Source organism: Molothrus ater, chromosome 1, assembly GCF_012460135.2.
Source record: "Molothrus ater isolate BHLD 08-10-18 breed brown headed cowbird chromosome 1, BPBGC_Mater_1.1, whole genome shotgun sequence".
In the NCBI taxonomy this organism is placed as follows: Eukaryota; Metazoa; Chordata; class Aves; order Passeriformes; family Icteridae; genus Molothrus; species Molothrus ater.
The window spans coordinates 76,895,762-76,918,706 of record NC_050478.2 but is presented as its reverse complement, the minus strand read 5'-3'; the positions used below and the strand labels follow the sequence as shown (position 1 = coordinate 76,918,706).

General features: G+C 33.9%; 1 protein-coding gene across 4 annotated transcripts in view; it reads right to left on the bottom strand.

Annotated features, from left to right (window-relative positions):
• CDH18 (cadherin 18) overlaps positions 1-22,945 on the bottom strand; it is a 493,283-nt gene that overhangs the window by 270,580 nt on the left and 199,758 nt on the right. For all 4 annotated transcript variants that reach the window (XM_036400351.1, XM_036400425.1, XM_036400360.1 and 1 more), the window contains exon 3: positions 20,846-20,931. The gene's annotated coding sequence lies outside the window, so the exon portion shown is untranslated. The remainder of the gene's footprint in view (positions 1-20,845; positions 20,932-22,945) is intronic.

Sequence of the window (22,945 nt, the reverse complement as noted above, 5' to 3'; positions counted from 1 at the left end):
TTTCAGCTCATATCTGGTTTCTAGTTCCTGAATCACTCAGTTTTGTCTACAGTAATTTCAGAGGCATTTTCACTTGTCACATTTATGCAGTCTTGCATCTGTATATCTTAGCTGGTCAATAATTAAAAAAAAACCCCAAAACTATCCAACTATGCAAATTTGTTTTCACTGCAATTATACAAAAATATAAAACCTACTGCACTCTTATACCAGTTTTTTTGCAGTTATTTGTGAAAAACAGGCATTTTCACAAGTGAAACAGTGCCATCTTGTGTATTGTGGACTTTTTTGCTTGTCAAATAAATATTTTTCCCAAGGGACATTCATATATTTTTTTATTTTCTCCTGAGAATGATACCAAGTCCTGTAGATAAATTTTGAAATTTACTTATGAAAATAATAGTTCAAGTTGTTCAGCAAGCCATATTAAAATCATATCTTCCATTGAAGCAAGTAAAATGAAAACCAGTTTTCAAATGAAACACCACATGGAAGTTAGATTCAATTCTTCACAAACATATTTTAAACATGCAATTTTCTTAGACTGCAGTCTCCCTGCATAATAGTTGAGATTCACTTTTAATTAACAACTTTTAACTTTAATTTATATCAGATGTATCTCCATTTATTTGATGTCCCTAAGTACCTATGTAACTCCTTATCATACAATTTTGAAAGTATTCCTGGCGATCATTTAAATGACAAAGCTAGCCAAAAAAAAAAATCTTATTTTCAGTTTATAGGTACTATCCTAAACTCTTATTGTTGTATATAACTGGAAATATTATAACATTCATATAGCATATAAAAATGAGCAAGTAATAATTTTAATTAATGGTTCACATTTGCATTCCTTTGAATGTCAAAAAAAACTGAACCTCACAAACAAGCCCATTAAGAAAACTCTGTTTAAAAATATTAATATGGATTCAGAATATTAAATAATTCTAGAGCAGCTCTGAATGAATGCTTTCATAATTTTTAATTTTTGTGGTGACATGTACTGTCTATAATTTGGGTAGTCTTAACAGTTGACAATTCAATGCTTTTTTAAAATTTCAGTATTTCCTAAAAATCTTGTAAATTGGAACAAATATTAGAAAACGTTCAAAACATACACAGTTTTGTAATCACAGACAAACGCACTGCATTATCCATACTTCAAATAAAAACAATTATTGTCTGAAAGGAAGATTTCCGGGGAATAAAACAATAGGCAAATGGAAAGATTGAATGTCATGAGTTGAAATGTACCCTAAAGGTAATTATGAACTGAATCATGTTTAGATTAGGAAATAAAAACTGTCTATCACGGGCACAATCTCTGGAGTACTCCATGTCACACTTCTAACTTGCTGTGCAGAAACTGCTAGAAATGTAACTCTAGAAAAATTTGTATTCAAAGACCAAATATAATTTGACACATTGCATATCAAGGAGTTTACTGAGATTAAAGAATAAAGAATAGAAACCTTTATGTCTTCTCTCTGTTTCCCATGCACTGCATAATAGACACATTTCCAAACCAATGAAACTAAGGTAATCAAGACTCATTTTCTGTTCACACTTTACTTGCAAATCACAACCCTTAAGATATTCTAAAATTTTCAGACAAGAAATCTAGCATCTCACTAAGGAAAGTAAGCTCTCAAAAGGTTCAAACTGATATTAATACATTTCAAAATATTAAATATGTCACTCATCTCCTAGAAGCAATCCTGGTGATGGGAGTTCCAATCCCCAGAACTGCAGAAGAGCCCTGACACAGAGATGAGATTTCAAGTATTACACAAACTAACTTAATCTTCTCTGGGCATAGCTTGACACAAGGGGTAAAAGGTACTGAAGTAGAGTAACACTGAAATGAGCAGCAGTTGCAGTTAACAGGGGAGAGTGCTTGCTGTAGGTAAATAAAATTGCTCTGCATGGAGGTGATGATGAAAGCAAGTGTCTCTAGGTGAAAACTCTAGACCCATGGCTTGTTCTCATTTTTGCTAAATTTTTATCACTACAATTGACATACCCACTATATATTTCTACATATGCAAATGCATGTACACACACACACATACATATATGTGTGTCTTCTGTGTATGCATATTAGGTCATAATGTAAAAATGTTACAACTTAAAGACTTTTCTTTTTCAAGCAGAGGTAATCCATTTACGCAGAGAACCACAGATCTTAGGGTACAAAGTATTTTGAACAACTTGTTCAGTACTTTACCACACCCCTGTCCTACCTGTGCCTCTATTTTTCAAAAGTAGAAATAGGCTTACAAGTCCATATAAAGTTTATGATTTAAAAAGATGCAGTTTTAAAAGTTACTTAGGATATCACTAGACCAAATCAAAAAGTGGTCACTAAAAAAAGTATCCATTGAAAGAAAGCCAAAGCACACCTATAAGTTTGATTTTGCTTTTAAATCACATTCCAATAATTTCCACACAGGTCATTTTGTTGTTGAAATACAAAAATAGATCTTTAAGGATCAAAAGTCAATTATAATATAGGTAAACAATACAGATTTTTCTAGCTGTACTGCATGTACTAGAGGTCACTACATGCTGATATACTCTAGCTTCTTTGCATAGAATAAAAAAAAAACAAAACAACAAACCCTAAACTTTACAGTCACTCAGCATTAAAAAACATTTTGCTTATGTATATACGTTCAATATTAAATTGCATTTAAAATATATTATTAAAATATGCTTGTGTAGTTTGCATATTACTGTTTGGAAGTTGCAGAAATAAGAGTAATTCAATTATCTGATTATCTGTGATGACTAACATGACACACAACAGGCATACTTTAGAAAGAAAATAGGTGTAACTCCATAAGCATGTAGTGACTGTATTCAGATTTCAATCAAGCTCACGAGAAAGTGAGAGCTCCATGTTATTATTATAACACACCGTGTTTTCTGCATCAGCTATCAAATAAGAACCCATCACAATAATAAGCAGTAAACTATATTTTAAGCTTTAAGAAGCATGCAAGTGTTACTACAACCTCAAAACATGAAATTCTATTATTTGCATAAATCATATTCAGCCTAGTGGTTGTGTACCTGGGATATTTGCAGTGACAGGCAACGTCTTAAATAAAATTGTTTAAATGGATGTACAGGGACTATTAGGAAGCTCAAGAGCTGGTTTTACCTTTATAATTATATTATTTTCCTTTTATGTTTGTGTCTCATATAGTAATGATTTCTGACTGTATAAATTAATTTTGCAGTTAGAGGAATTTGTATATTCTTGCATTACCAAGGATGACTTATTAAAAATTCCTAGCTAAATCATTCACATATCTGTCTACTAGTCAAAAAAATCAATTTTGTCTAAGAAGTCAGAGTTGATTTTCAAAGAGTTTTCAAAACACTGCTGATTATTTCTTTATTTTTCTTTAGCTTTATTTTACTTTTTACATCTATGGCCTGAAAATTCAGGTTACTTGGAAATAACTTGTAATAACAAGGATATCTGTCTCTTTTCAAAAGTAAAAAAAAAATGATAAGACAAGAGGAAATGGTCTCAGATTGCACCAAGGGTGGTTTGGACTGGACGTTAGGAAAAAATTCTTCCCAAAAATGTTTTCAAGCACTGGAACAGGCCACCCAGGGAAGTGGTGGAGTCACTGTCCCCTGGAGGTATTTTAAAACAGTGTAGATGTGGCACTCAGGACTTGGTTTAGTGATGAACTTGGTAGTGCTGGGTTAATGGCTGGACTTGATCTTAGAGATCTTTTCCAATCTAAACAATTCCATGATTCTATGATACTAAGGTAAGATTGTGGCAATAGAGAAGCAAATGAGGCTTTATCAGCTAATAGATTATATCCTTTGTCTTGAGTAGTAAATTATTGGAAAAATACAGTTTAAGTATGAGAACTATCAGGAGAAATTCTTTACTTCCAACTAATTTACTATCTACATACATCCACTGTGTTCATTGCCTAAGGCAGACAGATGCTCTTTCACACATTTTCTAAGTCTAATCTCCAGTAAAAACAAATTTTTTAAAAGTCAGGTTTGGGCAGGAGGCTTTTAAGAGGGAACGGTAAAATAATTTTTCCATGTAATGGAAATGTAGTCTTTCAGTCACAGCAGGTAAGAGCTTGGTTAACAAAATAATACTGCAGATATTGTGAAAACAGATTTCAGTGCAGGCTGTCAATGAGCCACACACTTCAGAGGAAAAGGCATAATAACATTGAAACCCACTAGATTTAGAGGAGCGAGATATTGCCTGTAATCTCACCTGCCAGTAGATAAAGAAGTGGGTCATATCTAGTGTGACTGATTAGTAAGCTTCAGCTTTAACTTGTAGATTTGGTTAATTATTTACTAATAACTTTTCTAATTATATTATTTACCAATATTGTGTATAAACCATGTCTTAAAACTATTTTGTAGCTTGTAAAATGAGAGCAACTCACATACTTGTAATAAATAATGCACATCTAACGAATATGCTCATTTATTATTTCAATATTTTGTCAGATAAAATAACCATTGAGAGGACTTCTAAAATGGCAATAGAACTGGAATCTAGCTTCTCATATATGTTTCTTCAATATTTACTCTTTTCCCCCCTTATGTATCATAAAGCAGCAAGAAAGAATTAAACTCTTGCATGAAAACCTTATGTGAACTAATACTGTTGACTCAGTAATGATGCTGCTGAACCAGATTATATCATTTTCCCCCATTTCATTACCCAACCTTAAAATGTGTCACCATCTCACAAAAAATCAGACCATAACACCTTTAAATTTAGCTCATCATTCAGAATTAATGTGTTTTTTTTTAAATTAATAACAGAATCAGATGAGTTGGAAGGGATCCACAAGGATCACCAAGTCCAACTCCTGGCTCTGCACAGGACACCCCAAAAATCACGCCTGAGAGCACCGTCCAAATACTGCTTGAGTTCTGTGAGGCTTGGTGCTGTGACCGCTTCCCTAGGGGCCTGTTCCAGTACCCAGCCATCTCTAGGTGAAAAACTTTTCCCTGACATCAAACCTAAACCTCCTTCAACTCAGTTTCATGGTGTTTCTTCGAGTTCTGTCACGGGTCACAAGAGTGAAAAGATCAGTACCTGCTCCTCTTCCCTCAGTCAGGCTGTTGAAGACCAGAGTGAGGTCTCCCCTCAGTCTCTTCTCCAGGCTGAACAGACCAAGTGTCCTCAGCCACTCCTTGTATATCTTCCCCTGCAAGCTCTTCACTATCCTCACTGCCCTCCTTTGGAAGCTCCTTAGCAGCTTAATGTCATTTTGTATTGTGGCACCCAAAACTGTGCACAGAACTCAATGTGAGGCTGCTCCAGTGCAGAGCAGAGCAGAGCAAAGAGGGACCAGTATTAGGTAGTTCTGTTCTCAGAAATGGTTCCTAAGAACTCTGCTTGAGTTGGGAAAAATTGTACAGGACAGTAATAATTCACCTACAGAAGTACCCCAAACAAACAAAGAAACAAACAAATATTCCAAAGAAAACAAAATTCTAAGAAACCAAACAGAGATATTCTGGTTCGAATGAAAGTTCAGCCCTCAAATTTTGTGCTCTTTCATTTAATATTTTCCCTCAGGAATAATGATCAAATTGTTGTCACAACTCCAGTATAAACCAGTATAAACATTTCTTTATCAAAGTAAAATATGTAATAAGCTGTCTGTTCTCACTATGTTACTTGTCAATGAAGACTAAGTGTGTGAAAGCCAAGTGAACACGACACCTAAATACCGGGAAGCCCCACTTGAAGAATGATCAATCATTGTGATTTCTAGAGTGCAAGAGGGAAAGACTGGTAGCACTTGCAGTGCTTTGCTGGTGCAGGGACACGACTGGACCTTCACAGCCTTCCTAAAGAGCACTCACCTCAAGTAGTCCACTACATTTTGGTGAAGAGGACAACACTGAGTTTATGATAATGTCAAACTCCTCTTATATCTATTAGCGAGTTTTCCACATAAATATCTTTCAAAATGCTGAAGAATATGTATGTCAACCTAATTTTCTCTTTTTATCTGTGTTTTGATAACACAATTATCAGCCATTGCTATGGTGCGTTTGATCTGGCATTTTAAGGAGATTCTAATGAGATGCAATAAAGCTTAGACACTGCAGATGATAAACATAACTGAGCCCGTATTTCCAATCTCCTCATCTACCATTCACTACATATCATGTGCTAAGATTGCACAGCACTACACACATAAGTGAAATACTTGAGATCAAATTAGTTCTCATAACAAACACATACAATTAGGACAAATATGCTGATTATTGGAAGAACATCTGGAAAAAAAAGAAATAAAACTCTAGGCAATTAAATATTTAAAATATTCATGGAACAGGAAATAGAAAACATAAACACTAAGACCAGCATTGCTGTTGACTTGAAATATCTTCAACCCAGACTTGTGTGTTATGTCACTGAATATATATAGAAACAGTATGTCTTAGTTACTATCATTAATTTTGTATTTCATAAGGAAATTGCTGTTTAGATCTTACAATTAAGATAATGACCTACTTATTTTAGAAACAGGATGAAGAGGGAGAAACCATAGCATCTCTAAATACATTTGTGAATACAATTTTTTTTTGTCTCATATAAATATAACTGAACTAAACTCAAAGAATTTCTACTCTTACTGCCTGATCTATATCTTGTGCAATTATGAAACTGGTCCAGTTTCTCTAATCTCATGAAATTTGTTTCTCTACAAGCAGAGAATTCAAACTTAATTCTAGCCTCATCACTCATCACAGCACATTTCTTGAAGAACAGTACCAGAGGAGTATCTTCTCAAAAGGTATTTTTTTAATGGAAAGACAGAAATGTGAATGACAAAACCTTAAGCAAGGTATGAAGGGAGGGGGAAGTGATTCAACTTTTACATTAGAATAAAAGAGACTGGAAGCTCCAAACTATAGACTGTAACAAAAGATGTAAAGAGCTAAATGTTCTTCACAGTGATGTATTTAAAATACTCTCCTATTATACAATTTTATTCACTAAAGGAAAGCAAATTGGAGCTCTAGCTGATGTTCAAGTGCGCCTCTAAAATGGGATTCATGCAGTGTTATCATTCCCATTTTTGTAAAGGTTCCAATGTCTTGTTCATCTCACTTTATCATCTTCACATAGGATTTTTTTTCTGTGCATTTTAGTGGATAATGTTAATAATATAGGCTTTTAATATACCATAAAATTCAAGTTCTAAAAACATATTGAAGAGCTTCAAATGTGCCATAAAAAAAATTATTGGTCCAATTGTTCTACTTCCCAAGTAAAAGGGCTTCAATTATCTTACACACTATAGCAACCCCTGCTTTGGGGAAGTATTTCTTGGTATTTAGCTTTGTGTCTCCTATTTCTGCAGTGTGCCTCAGTAGTTAATGACAATTTATCATTTCAGGAGTCCTGAATGTTACATCTTTTATTAAAATTAGTGTTTGTTAACAGTCTGTTATCTAAATATAAATGCCTAAAATCATCCCTATTTATATCACTCATGCTTAAGACAATTGACAGCTGTCACTGGAAACACATAGTAGGTAGAGCTTTAATGAGACATGATAAAACAGGTCACCCATTCATTAGAATCCCTGAAAGTCAATTTTAAAATTCCCTGAAGTCTCTCACTATGTAACAGAATACAAGATCCACCAAATATGATGAAGACGGCTTCTCCAGAAGATTAAAAAATAAACTCCTCAGACATGTTCTGATGTAACTCATCCTTTACTATATATATATATGTTTAGGTGTAATAATTAGAGTATAAGCACACTGATCAATTTTATGAACTAAATTTCTGAATATTTAATGGAATCTTTCATACCAGTATTTCAGGATTAGTTAAATTTTGAAAACACAGGCTTTATCACCATTTGAACTATGCAGTGTGTCCTACAACAGCTGTACCAACAGAGGCACAATCACACACTGGACCTTGGGGTTCTTGGTATCTTCCTCCCCTTTGTCGAGGTGGACAATCAAGGGTGCCCTTAACAACACATATCAGTAGCTGAATGGAGTCCCAAGGGGTCAATGCACTTAAATACTGGTGAAGAGGGCAGTGGAGAAGCCTGCTCATCTCTGTGGTGCCCAGTGACAGGCCAGCAGATAATGGACACAAATTAAATTGCAATAAAATATATTTAAACCTAAGAAATAACAAAATTTTTCACTATGGAGGTTATTAAACACTGTTACAGATTCTGAAAATATCAATATCCTTGGAGATATTCAGGACCTGAGTAGACATAGCCCCAGAAAAACCTGACTTAGGTAATCCAGCTCTACACTTTCTACTACACGATTTTCTCCTCCTTATCCTATCTATTCTTTATAGAAATCCAAATATCTCAAGAGATTTGGGCACCAGCAAATATAAAAAAATTATAGGGAGGAAATTCCTTGCATAATAACAACGCCTGAAGCAGTAGGTTAACATTAGCCAGTGTAGTTACATTACCAAAGGACCTGGTCAAACTAGTGAAAAAATACTTTAGCACTTCTGCACAAATCTTCCAACACTGCTACCACATAATGTCCTTCAGATTGAAGAGCTTTACATTTAGATCTGCTGACAAAATTCTTTGAAAAATATGAAAAGTGCTTGTCACTTAATAATTGCCTTTATACTTCTTTTTCTCCTTAATACAAAAAGTCAAATGTCATTGTTTTGAACCCGAGTTACTAAGGTTTATTATGAAGTCTATGGCTCAAAGAAAGGTAGAACTTTCTTCCTGGATCTGTGAAAACAGCAATGTATCGTGTCAAAAGGATGTGTCTGTTGAGTGCTGCTGGGATGAGTGCTAGGTCATGTTTTAATTAAATTCCTCATTAACAATGTGAAAAAAAAAGTATAAAGACCATGCTAATGAGATTAACAGCTCCAAAATGGAAGGTACCTTATGGACCAAGCAACACAGGAGAGTGTGGAATGCTGCAAAGGAAAATAACTTGTTGATTTGGAATATTTTCCATTTTCTGGCAGAAATTTGAAAAATCAAGAGCAGAAATAAAATTTTAACTCAATGGGTTTTTTGGGGGTTTTTTTGAACCAATGTGAAAATGACCAAGAAAAAAAAGTAATTGAATGGATAGATAATTGAGATGTATGAAGAGCATAAAAAAAGTATCCTAGATTTAAACTGGGATTATTGAACTAAGAAAGTTTATAACACTCCAAGAGGAATTCTATTACAGATTTTCAACATACTTTTTCACTTACATCAGATATTTAGGAATTAATTCTTTGTCAAAATATGTTTGAATGCCTTAATGACAAAAATGCTATGGGAATAGTAAGAAAATAGTTTCAAGGTTTAGGTGAAAAACATGTTTCTCTCATGCAGAGATGCATCTAAGTAAATATATAAACAAAAATAAAAATATTTTTAATTTTATGGAAGAAAACAGATCTTCCATGTTTCCTTATTATAATATCATTCTATTACCCAAATATTACTAACACTTTTGTTGAATTTCATGTCTACTGAAGTTGAGGGCAAAGCTTGCTGGCCCTTTGATTTTTAAAACTTTTTGAAAGTGACAGTTTGGATGACATGCAAAATTTGGCACTAGAAGTAATAAAAGGCCACCAGTTTTTCCTGAAATACTGAGCAATTATCTTTAAATTTAGTTCACATTTAGAATTTTCCTTCAAAAAATAAAATTTGAATCAAAGTCCATGACAGTTTCATAAGTGTTTGAAATAATATTAACTGTTATACCAAATAAAAGAAAATACTTAACAAAATGCATGAACGTTATGTAAACTGTATTGATTTATTGAATCTTTCTTTTGCTATTGGTGTGCACAGATGATGAAAATGAATTTTGAATTTTCTTGTCAGTTACAGTTAAAGCAATCTGATTCATGTTACAGGAATGTGGTTTGTGCTTAATTTACCTTAAGCAGAGGCCAAATTCCTATAACCTTTGCAGTTCTGTTAACACTTTTTCTTACTCAGGAACCTTAATGAATTCCTCTTTCTATCACTAAATTACATGGATCTGCATTTAATTATGAGAACACTTACTAATTGAAATAGAGGATAAATGAACTCTCATTTAACCTTAACACCACTTGAAAACCATAGATGTCAAAGATGAATAATAAGTGTTCAAAGCTTAAACCTTCTTCCTCTGTAACTGCTAGAGTCACTCTATCAAGAAGAAACACAATTAGACTGTGAGGATTAGGCAGACTATGCAACTATGACCAAGTTACTTCTTGTTCCATAGATCATTGATCATGTAATGTAACAAAGTGTAAATTATAGAGGCAATTGAGAAGTATCACATCAGAGAATTTTCAGATCACCTGAGGAAGACCTTGTGGAAGGATAATTTTAATTTGATCCATGAAATGGAAGCCTGGACATTATATGCTAATTAGAAAACTCTCCATCAAGAGAATAACACAGAATTTTTAAGATGTGATTTCACTAAGTTGATTTAACCTTCAGAGGCTGTCCTTAGTACACATGCATTTCCTCTTTTACTTGCCTTAGCAGTAAATATAGCAAAAGACAGAATTTAAGAAATTCAACGTATCCCAGAAAAGGCAGAATGAAACAATGCTGCTCAATACCAGGGTTTTCATTATTTGATTTGTTTTATCTTCTTTAAGATATTTATTTAACTCTGTATCATGTTCTGATTGCAATTTATAGGCATTCCAGTCTTCAAACAAAACAAAACAAACAAAAAAAAACCAAACAAAAAACAAAAAGCCACAAACAAAAAAAAAAAGCAAAGACCAAATCAGACACCCCTGACTTGTTACACAAAAAAAAGTCAAATCTCATTCAATGAAACATCATACTCACTGTCAAATTCTAAACCAAATGACCTTTTAAAGAAAAACTTCCTGAAATACACAAACACTAACAAAAAGGTTTCAGTACAATATATCTGTTGTATTTCTCAAGTAGAAGCTATTTATACACACAACATTCCACACACTTCCAATTTAATATAGAAAAACATATGGCAACATGTTTCCTTCAAATTCTGATCCTTTCTAAATGAAATACCATTCTGCAATTTTTGGGGAAATGGGACTAGGAAGGACTTTGTGTCATGCCTGGAATATTACCAAACCACACGTTCTCAAACGAAAGGAAAAAAAAATAAAAACAAGAAAAACCAACAAAAGCCAAAGGAGATATAAATGACCCTCTCTTCTCAACCATCACTCACTGGAAGGAAACTTACCTATAATATATTGTCACTTTAAAAGAGTTAGTTCAATGTTAGTTGGAAACAGGAATTAATATATTAGTGAAAGATTTCTGGGATGGATGGGTTTTCCCCCCTTTACATGCTTTAGCTACAACGTTCAGTCCTCTGTCAATTATATATTATTAAAAACATAAGCTAGCTTGATTGCAGAAAGAGTTTAGGTATATTTCAACAGCAAAGTCATGTGCATACAGAGCCTTGAGTGGGTGCTTGTCTGAAAATGTTTACATTCTACCCTCATCTGCACCAGTGACCTTCTCTTTCTCAATTCCTGTATGTCTATTTTTCAAAACTCTAGTAAAGCGTTGCTATTATCGGTACTTTTTATTTTAGAAACTTACTCCTTTATTACCTTTTAAAATTAAGATTAGTCAGTCTCCCCAAAAATAGTCACTCAACCTTTGTCCCACAATGGTTACAATTGTAAGATGATATATGAATCACCTTGGACAATAAATAAAACACATCTGCTTTACTCATTAATAAATTGCATTAATTTTATTTTTTAATTTACTGCAAACATTCAGTGTAAAAAAAAAATTGCATCACATTAGGAAAGATCCTAGGAATAATTATGTATTGTGAAACTTGGCAATTCAGAAACTTAGCAATTTACACTAAAGGATCATATCCACTGCCAATGTTCAGTATAATTTTTTTTACTAGGGATTATTCATATCTATCAATTATTAAACCCTTCATGTATAATGCATTTCTTTTCAATTTTGGATGATGTATAAGCCTGCTTTTGAAAAAGTTACTTTTGTGTATCCACTTATTTGTGTATATTGAAACATGAGGTCCAGTTGAATTCAGTGGGACTAAGAGGGGCTAAAATCTATGCAGTTCTGTTCTATTTTCCAGGTATCAATAATTATTTCACTAGCGTAATATAGCACATTGCAGGGATACACAAAGCCTCTTAATTCAGACACCATGAGGAATTTTGGGATCTAAATCATGAAGAACTAAAATCCTCCATATATTCTGAAAAAGTTTGATATTAATGAAAATAAAAAGCTCCTTACTGCAACTATGTGCACAAAATGTAAACCAAACTGTTCATGAATAGATCGCTGGTTTAATTCAATTAGAAAAATTACTAAAATATTCAGTGAAAAGTTTGGCATGTAATTTTTTCAACTTAAAATTCTTCATTGCATCAAGTAGAAATGGATTAACCTATAGAAGAAACTCAATAGAAACAAGTCCTGAGGAGTCACGTAATTATTTCAAGATAAACCCTTACAAGTAAAAAAAAAAGAAAACAAAACCAGCATGAAGAAATAGTCACAACCATTGCAAAGCAGTCTGCCAGTCAAGGATAGTCTAGAAAAGCTAAAGATTTCTAGGAAAATAAAACTCTCCTGGGACTTGCTCTTTGGAGAGCTGTACTGATACCAGCCAAAGTCAGTGATGAAAAGACATTGGGATCCCTTTAACAAAACTTTACGCACTGCTATAGGAAGTGGGTTTAAAAATAACAAGCGTATACAGACAAAGACCCACTTATATGAGACTGCAGCAAACCTAAAAGTAACTGCTTAATTTCTGAAATGTTGGTACAAGTTGTCCTGAATAAAAGGTTTTAAGTAGACAAATAAAAGCTTGCAGTAGATGACCAGCAGAAATTTATTGGTAATTTTCAAAGACCAATGATTTTCTCTTAGCTGACACATGTGCTTCAGGAGTGGAGGAAGGTGAGAAAGGAGAGTGAGAAATCTCCTGTCCACATGTTTTAAAAAATTGAGGAAAACCATGGAAATTTCTTTTTTTCATTTGTTTTGTTTTGTTTCTGAAGGTGGTGAGGTGGTTTTGTTCTTAGATTTTTTTGTTGTTGTTGGCTAGTTGGTTGGGGTTTTTTTATTTTTGTTAAGGCGATCCTACATACTTCTGAAAGCCACAGGAACAGAACTAATGATGACATAGACTTATCTAGCTCTCATGTGAATATGTCTTCACAGCATAAAATAGAAATGTCCAAATATTTATATTCATCTCATTAAACTGCATGAAGTATCAAGCTTATCTCTCTTTTATCCATTCAAACCACTGTATGGCTGGAAATTTTGGACAGCAGCTGTGTTTTCACTCACCCCTCAATTTTTGCTCACAATTTTAACTCTGGAAGAAAATGAGATAAAATCCCTGGCTAATGACTATTAAGATGATCTTTGAAGGGTTGTTAGCATACAGTAGTTTTCTTTTTTAAAGTATAACTCATTTGTAGAGACACAAGTTGCAAAGAAAACAAGCAATTTTAGAAGAGACTATTTTTTGAAGCATGGGTGTTTACCTAAATTCATTTCTTCTTTCTCTCCCTCTACTTGATGAAAATGGCAGCTCATGAGATTTGATTAATTCAGATCTAAAACGGAGCCACAAACTAACAAAGAATTCAGTCTTACATTAGAGTTGAGCGCAGAAGAAGGCACTTAGGAAAAAAAAATATTCCAATCATTCTAGCCTTAAAAATCAAATGGATGCAGGTATTAAAAGAAACCCCAAAACTTTGAGACATGCATTGTATCTAATTTCTGCTTCTTCCCCTGTCAGATCAGGTGCCAGTAAGCCATTCATCTTGTTCATTACAGCTTCTGTATAATTTTGGATTAGAGCTTTTAGACTTGGATTAAGCCTATTCTTAGTGCTTCTAAATCAGTGTATTTGATTTTCTTTTTGTCAGGAGCAATACTGTAGCAGAATTTCATAGGGTATCCCTACTATTTTTTACATGTCATCAAACATGACACTAAGACTCTCAACAGAAACAACTTCAAAACTTACACAGGCATTAATTTGTCAGTGCATTTTATGATACTCAGAACTTACAAATGGCAAATAGGAGATGAAAACCTCTATGTATGGAACAGCATCGAAATGTTATTTACACAGTGTTTCCTAATTTATTTGAAAGCAAATATATATATATGTGTATGTATGTGTGTATTTATATATGTGTGTGTGTATATATATAACAGTCAATTTTTACTTCTTGCAGATGTATGTCTGAGGACTCTTGCAGGATATCAAAAGGATAAGCAAATTTTTATACGTGGCACACATGAACTAAGTTCTTACTCACAATCGTAATATAAATCTCTGGGATTATTCTCATTCATAAGTATCACCAAAAAAATTTACAAATCTTTATTCTATTCTCACACCCAGGTATTTATTTTCATGCTGCAGCCTGGTGCTATGATCAGGTATGAGTTCTTACAGCCTTGTTTAACTTTACTCCTTGTAGTCCTCTCAAGAGTAAAGGTAATCTTATATCACTCAGGGGTCTCTCTCAAACACAAATGTATCTTAAGACATAATGCTAAGAAAAATATACTTCCTTGTTTTTTCATTCTTAACAACAAAATTCCTAAAATCTCAAAAGTCACGTTTTAAATGTTTCATCATTTAAATTTAAATCAATTTTGAGTAATTACTGTCTCCAAAAAGTAAAAGGAAATAAAAAAAAAAAAGAGAGACTCCCTAGCAACAAAATAATAAAAATCACTAATGATTGCATCAATCTCTTTCAGCTGCAACATACAGCACCTCAATCATAATAGATTTTATAAGGATGAGTGAAAGGTTCTTGCTGTGTTTTGCAGCGTTACACAGAGGTAGCCTTTTATGTTCAGTTTAAATCACAGCAGATATTTTTAAATAAAGGACCATTCTAAGCTGTGTCCTTTGCTGGATTTTTGAGCTTTCTATGTATAGATATATCAGGAACTCATCTCATTATTTCTTTCTGTTGATATCTTTGAATCACATACTCTTTGGATCATGCCAAGATCTCTGTCCATTTGACCATGCATTATAACATCTCTCTTCTTGCTTAATCTCAAAGCATCTTGTCAGTATTTACTTAGTTTTTCTGCCTAAAAATTTTAAATGCACCATCATTTTACTCACAATGGGTCCTGTTCCAGACTAGTTCTAAAATAGTTTCTTTAAATTAGACACATGGACTGCAAGCATGTCTGTTTCCTTATGTGCTCTCTGTTCTTCCTTCCTATTAGTCTCCAGTTGGAGATATATTTATGTGGGTACAGACAGTGTCAAGTCTACAGCTTGTTTAATTAGTTACTTTTCCCAGTCCAGGAATCAAAATTTTCTATGTGTCAACATCTTAATCTCCATTAAGTAATGAAGCTGAGGGTGATGTAACCTAGGAAGCTACGTTCTGATATCAATCAGTCCTGTGACCTAATTACAGACCCATTAAAACTGACATAGAATACAGAACATAAAGAGATGCTCTGTGTCTAGTATATATTTCCTTTCTGGTTTTCCCTCTTTTGCCTCAAGTTAATTGTGTGCTATCTATAGATGGCTGGAACATAATCTCAAGAGCAGGGACTGATCAGCTTCAGCATTCAAAATTGATCCATTAAAAATAAATAGAAAAAATTCCCCAGAGCATGGGCCAAATCTGGACACTGTGATTTTAGAGTATTAGAAAAAAATAAAGCTAGTCCATATTTCTTTTCAGGCAACCTTACAACTTAATTTAAACAGTTTTGTTTGAACTTGAATGTCTTTTAGAATTAAATTCGCTTCACTGTAAGAGAAGGACAAACTACTCTTTCCATCAGAAGAGACATTCTTTCTAAAAGAATTTCAGATTTTGATAGAGTTATACTACACTATTTAGCTGTTTCCTAAGAAAACAGTGTAAGAAATCCCAACCATAACTGTAAGAAGAAAGCATCAAAAACCACAAGCAATTATTTGCTGGGAAAAAAATCATATTGCTAGTAAATCCATAAAACTAGAACACAGAAGTAATAAAAATTTTGGGTAAAAATGGATGTTTGTGGTTTTGTATATACTAGAATTCAAGTGCTGTTAGTGGCACTTGCTAAGCAGCTCTTATATATTCTGAATGAAAAAAACCCATATCTGCAATTTCTTCTCTCCCTGCAATTTCCCTGGAGCAGCTGAAAACCAATAAACACTTTGAGTTATATAGGTCAAGAAAAAACTGGTAATAGAAATCTGAATGTCTGTATCTTTTTGGATTTGTTTAAATAAATTTTAAATAAATTAAATTAATAAAAAAATAGATTTTAAATAAATTCTTTAAACCAAAGACTGTGAAAGCACAGACAGCAGATCAGCATGTGGCAGTGGTAGCCAATTAGAATCAAACTCCTGTATACAAACTGACCCCTGCTGATCAGATCAGATCACACCCAGTGTACACTTTGCAGGTGAGAAACAAGCCTGCCTTTCAGTCTCAAGCTGCTCCCAAGGGTACAGCTTCTGCAGCAGAGCCCAGCCGAAGCCATTACCAAGGGCCAGGATGGGACCCTGGATCACCGCTGGCTGCCCTTGGCAGCTACTTCAGCCCCAGTGTGGTGGAGCTGCACCCCTCTGCCTCTGCTTGAAGATACACCTCTTCTACATAGGCAGGTTGACATCCTGGCCATTTCAGGTGGGAATCATATGCTACTTACATTAACTGACAAAATAATACAATTAATTCTTCCCCTTCTTCCTGATTCCTCCTGCTGTTCACCCTTCACATGCAATTCTCACCTGCACTTCTGCTTCTTTAGTCCTAGAGTGGAAGTACGTGCCACCACACTTACAGAGGAAAGCTATCTGATGAGTATATAATGATTTTCTTTATGACTCCAAAAGGGAGCACACAGGATACTTTGAGCTGTGACTGATTTCACAAAATACCTAGCTTTTCTACTTTTAAACAAGAATGGTTGCAAAAAAGAAAACTGCAGACAGGTTCCAAATAATCCAGCTTCTTGTTCAAACCAGTCATAGTAATGACTGACTTTTCACTAAGTTGTGATCTAGTGTTTAGAAATTTGCCTTGAAATCCTTCTCACATATTTGGATGAGATGGTTGAATATCTACTATTTTAATGATTTTTCAAGAACACTTGCGTATTGTGGTTGTTACACAACCAAATTAATAATATTTTCTGACACACATAAGCAATATGAAATGGTCTCAAAATATTTTTTTCTTTTCTCAAGACATACACCGTGAAATTTTTTTTAATAATTCCTCTGCCTTTTACATTATTATCTCAAATGAAATCAAGTCCTTTTAAACCTGAGAATAATATGGATCAATTTATACTGATTTTGAAGCCAAAAAGAAGATTTTGAAGAGAGACAGAAATTTTTTTGCAACACAATTTCAGTTTTTAAATTACTTTCATAGTGGAAAACCTTGAAAAGCTCATATAGTCAAAATTGAGGTTGGCAGTTTTTTGTACACTTCAGTAAACTTCTTATTTAAAATATTTTTCAACTGCATTTCACAAAAGACTCAAAACATTTTGCAATATTTATGAATTTTCTGGGAAGTAATATACCAATCAGTCTTGCAGTAAGCTAAAATCCAAGGTTGACGCAAAGTACATTACTCTAGGCAATTAATTTCTTCATTTATATCTTGAAAAGGAAGGCAAACATCTAGCAACATCTGCAAGAAGGCTGAGTTCCTTTAGCCCCATCATAATTACACATCTGTCACAAGGTAGCTCTGAAACTTTCGTTTGCATTTATCAAGTCAGGCTTTTAAACAGACATGAAAATATAGGCTGCTCCATGTATAAACTACTTTCATGTAGTAATTTTGAAAGGTAAATATATCAAAAGAATACAGTAGGCATTCAGTACTTTAGCAAAATTGTACATGTGTTTATAACCATATAAAAAGGCAACATATGCATAAGAGCAATGGAAAGATCAGGTAACTTCGTTCTAAATCAGAGAAGTAAAATTGGATATCTGGGTTTGGAAAAGACAAATCTAAGTTGGACTATTAGGCATGGAGCAACATAACTGATATGTATAAGCTACAAACAGAAATATCAGTCGCCTGGTAGAGAGCCTCTGTGGCATTTGCAAGTTTCTATTTACTGAGATCATTAAGGTTTATTAAATCAGTAAGGCTGACACTTTCAAAAGCTCCAGTATGAACTTTGTTAGCAGTTCCTTACACTTCTTGTTCAAGGCCTGTATCACCAGGAGAAGATTTGAAATTATAGCTTCAGATAACCATAAACTCATTTTTTAAACTCTAACATGGTGTCTCAGAGAAAGATTTTATATATATACTTACACATATATATACACACACACATATGTACACCAATCGTTTGCTACTAAAACTACCTCTCCTTTATTCTGAATATTATACACAGAAAGACTCTCGCATGGGAAAGTCAGAGACTTCTCTGCCACCGAGGATAATGTTTACGCTTCTATAAAGAGTCAGCAATATTGAACTGCAGATTAAATAATCCACTCAAAATCCATTTGAAATCAGATGGTAACCTGTCCATCACATAATATCTAAAATGACAGAAATACTAAACTGAGTAAGATTAAATAATCTGGCAGATGGAATGAGAAAGGGCAGACATGATTTGCTTCTTTTGTTTTCCCTCATACTGTACTATTTTTTATCTGCTGTTTTACAATTATTTCTCTATAACTGAGAGAAAGTGAAGATTTTATAAAGGCTTAACAAACATATGATAACAAACACTGTATGCATGGGAACACTCAGGGATCAGACTAGACAAAAACATAAATATCACAAATAGATCTGAAGCTAAAGCAGACTGATTAAAAATTATTAAATATTTTTCTTGGTATCTTGTTTCAGACAGACCTAGTGAAGTGAGATCTATTTTTTTTTACACATTTTTCCTCATGACTCAATACAAAAATATTGCCTTACCATGCTTCTGAAAGCTACAAGTATTTAACACAGATATGATGAGCTTCTACCCTTAGACTACAAATCAAATACTATCTGCAAGACAAATTGTGCCCTGAGGAACAAGTATGTATCTCAATGGGAGTCAGGAAAAGGCCAAGGAGATTTTTCATTTATTAAAAAACACTTTTCTCAGATGTCACTGGCACATGTGTAGAGTCTCATCAAATTTTAACAACGGTTTTAAATTTCTTTCTCCAATACACAATTTAGGTGTGCTGAGAGATAAAAGAATAGTAGGGTAAAATACGTGAATATTTGCTGATTTCCCTCCTGCCGTATATTACTGTACTTTAAATATTGTTTCTCCAGGAAAAAAAACCTGACAATAAAAGAGAGGTATTTGTGGTTACAAATGCTAGGAGGCAAAAAAACCGGAATCTATTCACTGTGAATGATGTTACACAAAGATAGTGTACAGAACACAACTTCTCAATTCCAAAGGCTTCAAACCTGTTATTGAACATCTAAACATCTAAAGCAAAGAAAAAGAAAATAATCCTAGAGGTCAACATTCCAGCAGGTATGTGGTTTTAAAGGGAGCTGAAATAAATATTGTCTTTGAGGGAAGAGGAAACTGAGTTCGTGTTTGGTTTTTTTGGGGTTTTTTTTTTTGGGTTTTCTTTAGTAGAAAATTATTTTTGTACAAAATCTGTGCATCACGCTATAGGCTTGCAGAACTTAACAACCATGAGATGTTTGTCTCACTAGCCAAACTTCTACATGCTGCTTCTAAGAGGTCGAATGTGAACAAAATTACACAGAGCTGGTGGGAATGTAGAAGAGACAAGAGTCTATGCTGGTGAAATATATCTCCTGCAAAACAAAGAAGCTTCAGATGAGGATTGAAGTAACAAAAGTTAGAGGAATTGTGGTTTTGCTGTTATGAGAAAATACCTCTCTTGGGCAAAAAAAAAAAAAATCCCTTGAAATGTAATATATTGAATGAAAGAGAAAACTAGGGATGAAAGGCAGTCCAAAAAAAATAAACTACAAAAGAATATTTCCCAAATGTAATAGAAGTAATGCTTTCCAGGCCCTAGTACTTTCTGAATGTATGAAGACTGCAATTTTCTCTGTTTAAGCTCCTGAACATGCTAAGTGATAACTAAACCTAAAATGAAATTAGCATCAGCTCCATTTCCTTAGTTCCCTGCAAGCTTTGCTGGTACATTTACAAAACTGGAATCCAATTTACTGAGTTCAAACATTTTGCAACTGAAAAACAGTGTTAAATAGGCTATTTTTAAACTTGTGAAAAGGCAGTGATGAATTTCTTCAGTTTATCTTCCATTAATCTGTCCACTTACGGATGACTTTCTATTGCCTCCCTTATGGAGTTACTCATAATTTCTTTCTCTACAATCTCTTTAACATCTAACTGATGGAAATGTTTATTGTAGCTATTTAAAACAGAGTAATATGTTTTGCATATAAAATTTTTACAACTTTTTCCTGAACATTCATATTTGGAAATTTTTCTCAGTACCTATGGCACATAAAGAAAGCAGCAATTGTTAAGTCAGAAAGAACGTAGAAAGCTTCTAGATTTTTAACTTTGCAGGTAGGTATATCTAATTTTCCAGACAGAAAGATAGTGTCAGGTAAAACAGAAGCACATTTACAACTAATTTCCCATACTTATTTTAAAAAAACAATATATATATATTTATGTATTTTGGAGTTTCCTTTCAAATGAACTACATTGGAAGATGTGAAATAGTCACTAATGTTCAAAAGCACTCACCATTATTCTCATACATAGCATCAAGATTAATAAATAATTAACAACTTTTCCAAAATAAACATACCTCAAAGACACCAGTGTCTTAATTCTTCAGGAGAATTACTACCTCAGCTGCCTTTTTGTCTTCTTGCCTTGAATTTGTTTTGTAGCCTAGAAAAAAAAAATCTCAGCTTATTTTCAAACTGAAAGCATAAGGCTAGACCCAAGGAAAAAAAAAACAACACTTAATAGCATTGCAGTTAATTCTGCTGTAATCCTACCTCATTATCTTAAGCAAATAAATCTCTAAAAAGGATTACCTTTTTAAAAGCAAATTAGAAAACTGAATGTCATCTGTGCAGGGAGACATTCTTTTAAAATGCAATCAGCAAGGAAGCTCATAAATAGGCCACTATATAAAAATACTCATATCAGGCAATCCTTAGCAGATTTTCAACAGATGTGTATGTAACTATGATTTCACAAATTCCTAAAATAAAATGTGTCGACATCGTTTACCACAAACATTCAAGAGGCTAAAAAAAATGTACTCATTTAGATTCTAGAGAAAGAACAATATCATAAAGATATGTTCTTTATGTATCTTCAACTGCAAGTGCTCTTGCCGCTCCCATGTCAAGAATGGTAAATGCAGGGACTGACTGGGAGAATGAAAACCCTAAGCCCACTGTAGAAGAGGATCAGATTCAAGACCAAGGGACCTCAATGTTCACAAGTCCATGGGATACAATGAGATTAATTTGCAGGTCCTGAGGGAGCTGGCAGACAAAGCTGCTAAGCCATTATCCATTCTTTCTGAAAAAAAAGTGGCAGTCAGATTTGTGCTTATAGCCCACAAACCCAATGGAATCTTTGACTGCATCAAAGGGAGCGTTGCCAGTGGACCGAAGTAGGTGATTCTCACCCCCTACTCTGCTCTTGGGACACCTCTTGGGACACCATGTGTACAGTTCTGGTGTTCCCAAATTAGGAAGGACATGGAACTGTTGGATCCAGTCTAGAGGAGGGCCACCAAGAGGACTGGAGAACCTCCTCTGTGAAGCTAGGATGAGAAAGCTGGGGCTGTTCAGCCTGGAGAACAGAAAATTATGTGGAAACCTCATAGCAACATTCCAATATCTTTCCTTACAGTGAAGCTGGAGAGGGACTCTTCATCAGGAACTGTAGTGATGGGATAAGGGGTAATAGGTACAAAATGAAAGAGGTGAAACTTAGATTAGATATTAGGAAGAAATTTTTTACTGTGAGGCTGGTGAGACACTGGAACATGTTGCCCAGGGAGGTTGTGGATATCCCAACACTGGCAACATTCAAAGTCAGGTTGGACAAGGCCTGGAGCAGCCTGGTGCAGTGGGAGTTATTGGGACTTGATGATCTTTAAGGCACCTCCCAACCCTTTAACATTCTATGCTTCTATGCAAAACATAGCAAGAGCAGCTATTTAACTGTCACACTTCCCACTCCTGCACACCATTATAATTTTTGATTTACTGAGGAGAATTATAAAAAACCCAAATAACAAGCAGGGTTGTTATGTTTTTACTTTATTTCAATAGCCATGTAAAATTCAGGAAGCATAGCCACTAGGTGCATCTTAATACTCATTACACATTTTTAGAAATGCACATGGAGTATATAAGCAGCAAAGAAGCAGCAGACGCTATCAAGAGAAATCAAACTACTGAAGTCATTATCATTGTTAGAATGTTTTAAGTATTCTCAGAAAAAATTACCAATTTTAAGGTCTTTTTGATATATTTAAGTTAGAAATAGAAATCATGGGTTATCGTAGTCCTAAGAAAAAACATCAATACCATTACAAAATAAACTTTTCATTAAGAAGAAACCAGTCTGTGATTCTGTGATAGCTTTATTACTAACTTAAAAGAAAACAACAGACATTAATAAAATAAAATTGTCATTTGCATTTTTAGCTTAATTTTATATTGAACTTCTCAGTTTCACTTTAAAATACTGCTCTTATCTTGATCATCCTGAGAGTTACTCCTTTCTTCAAATGATTTAATTTACTTAACTAATACAAACAAGTTATGTTAAATAAAAACAACACAGAACACAGCTTCCTTGAAGGGAATGTGTATATAACAAATCTAAGTGAACTCAGCTTTGGAGGTTGATTGTGGTATATGTGGAAGAAACTAAT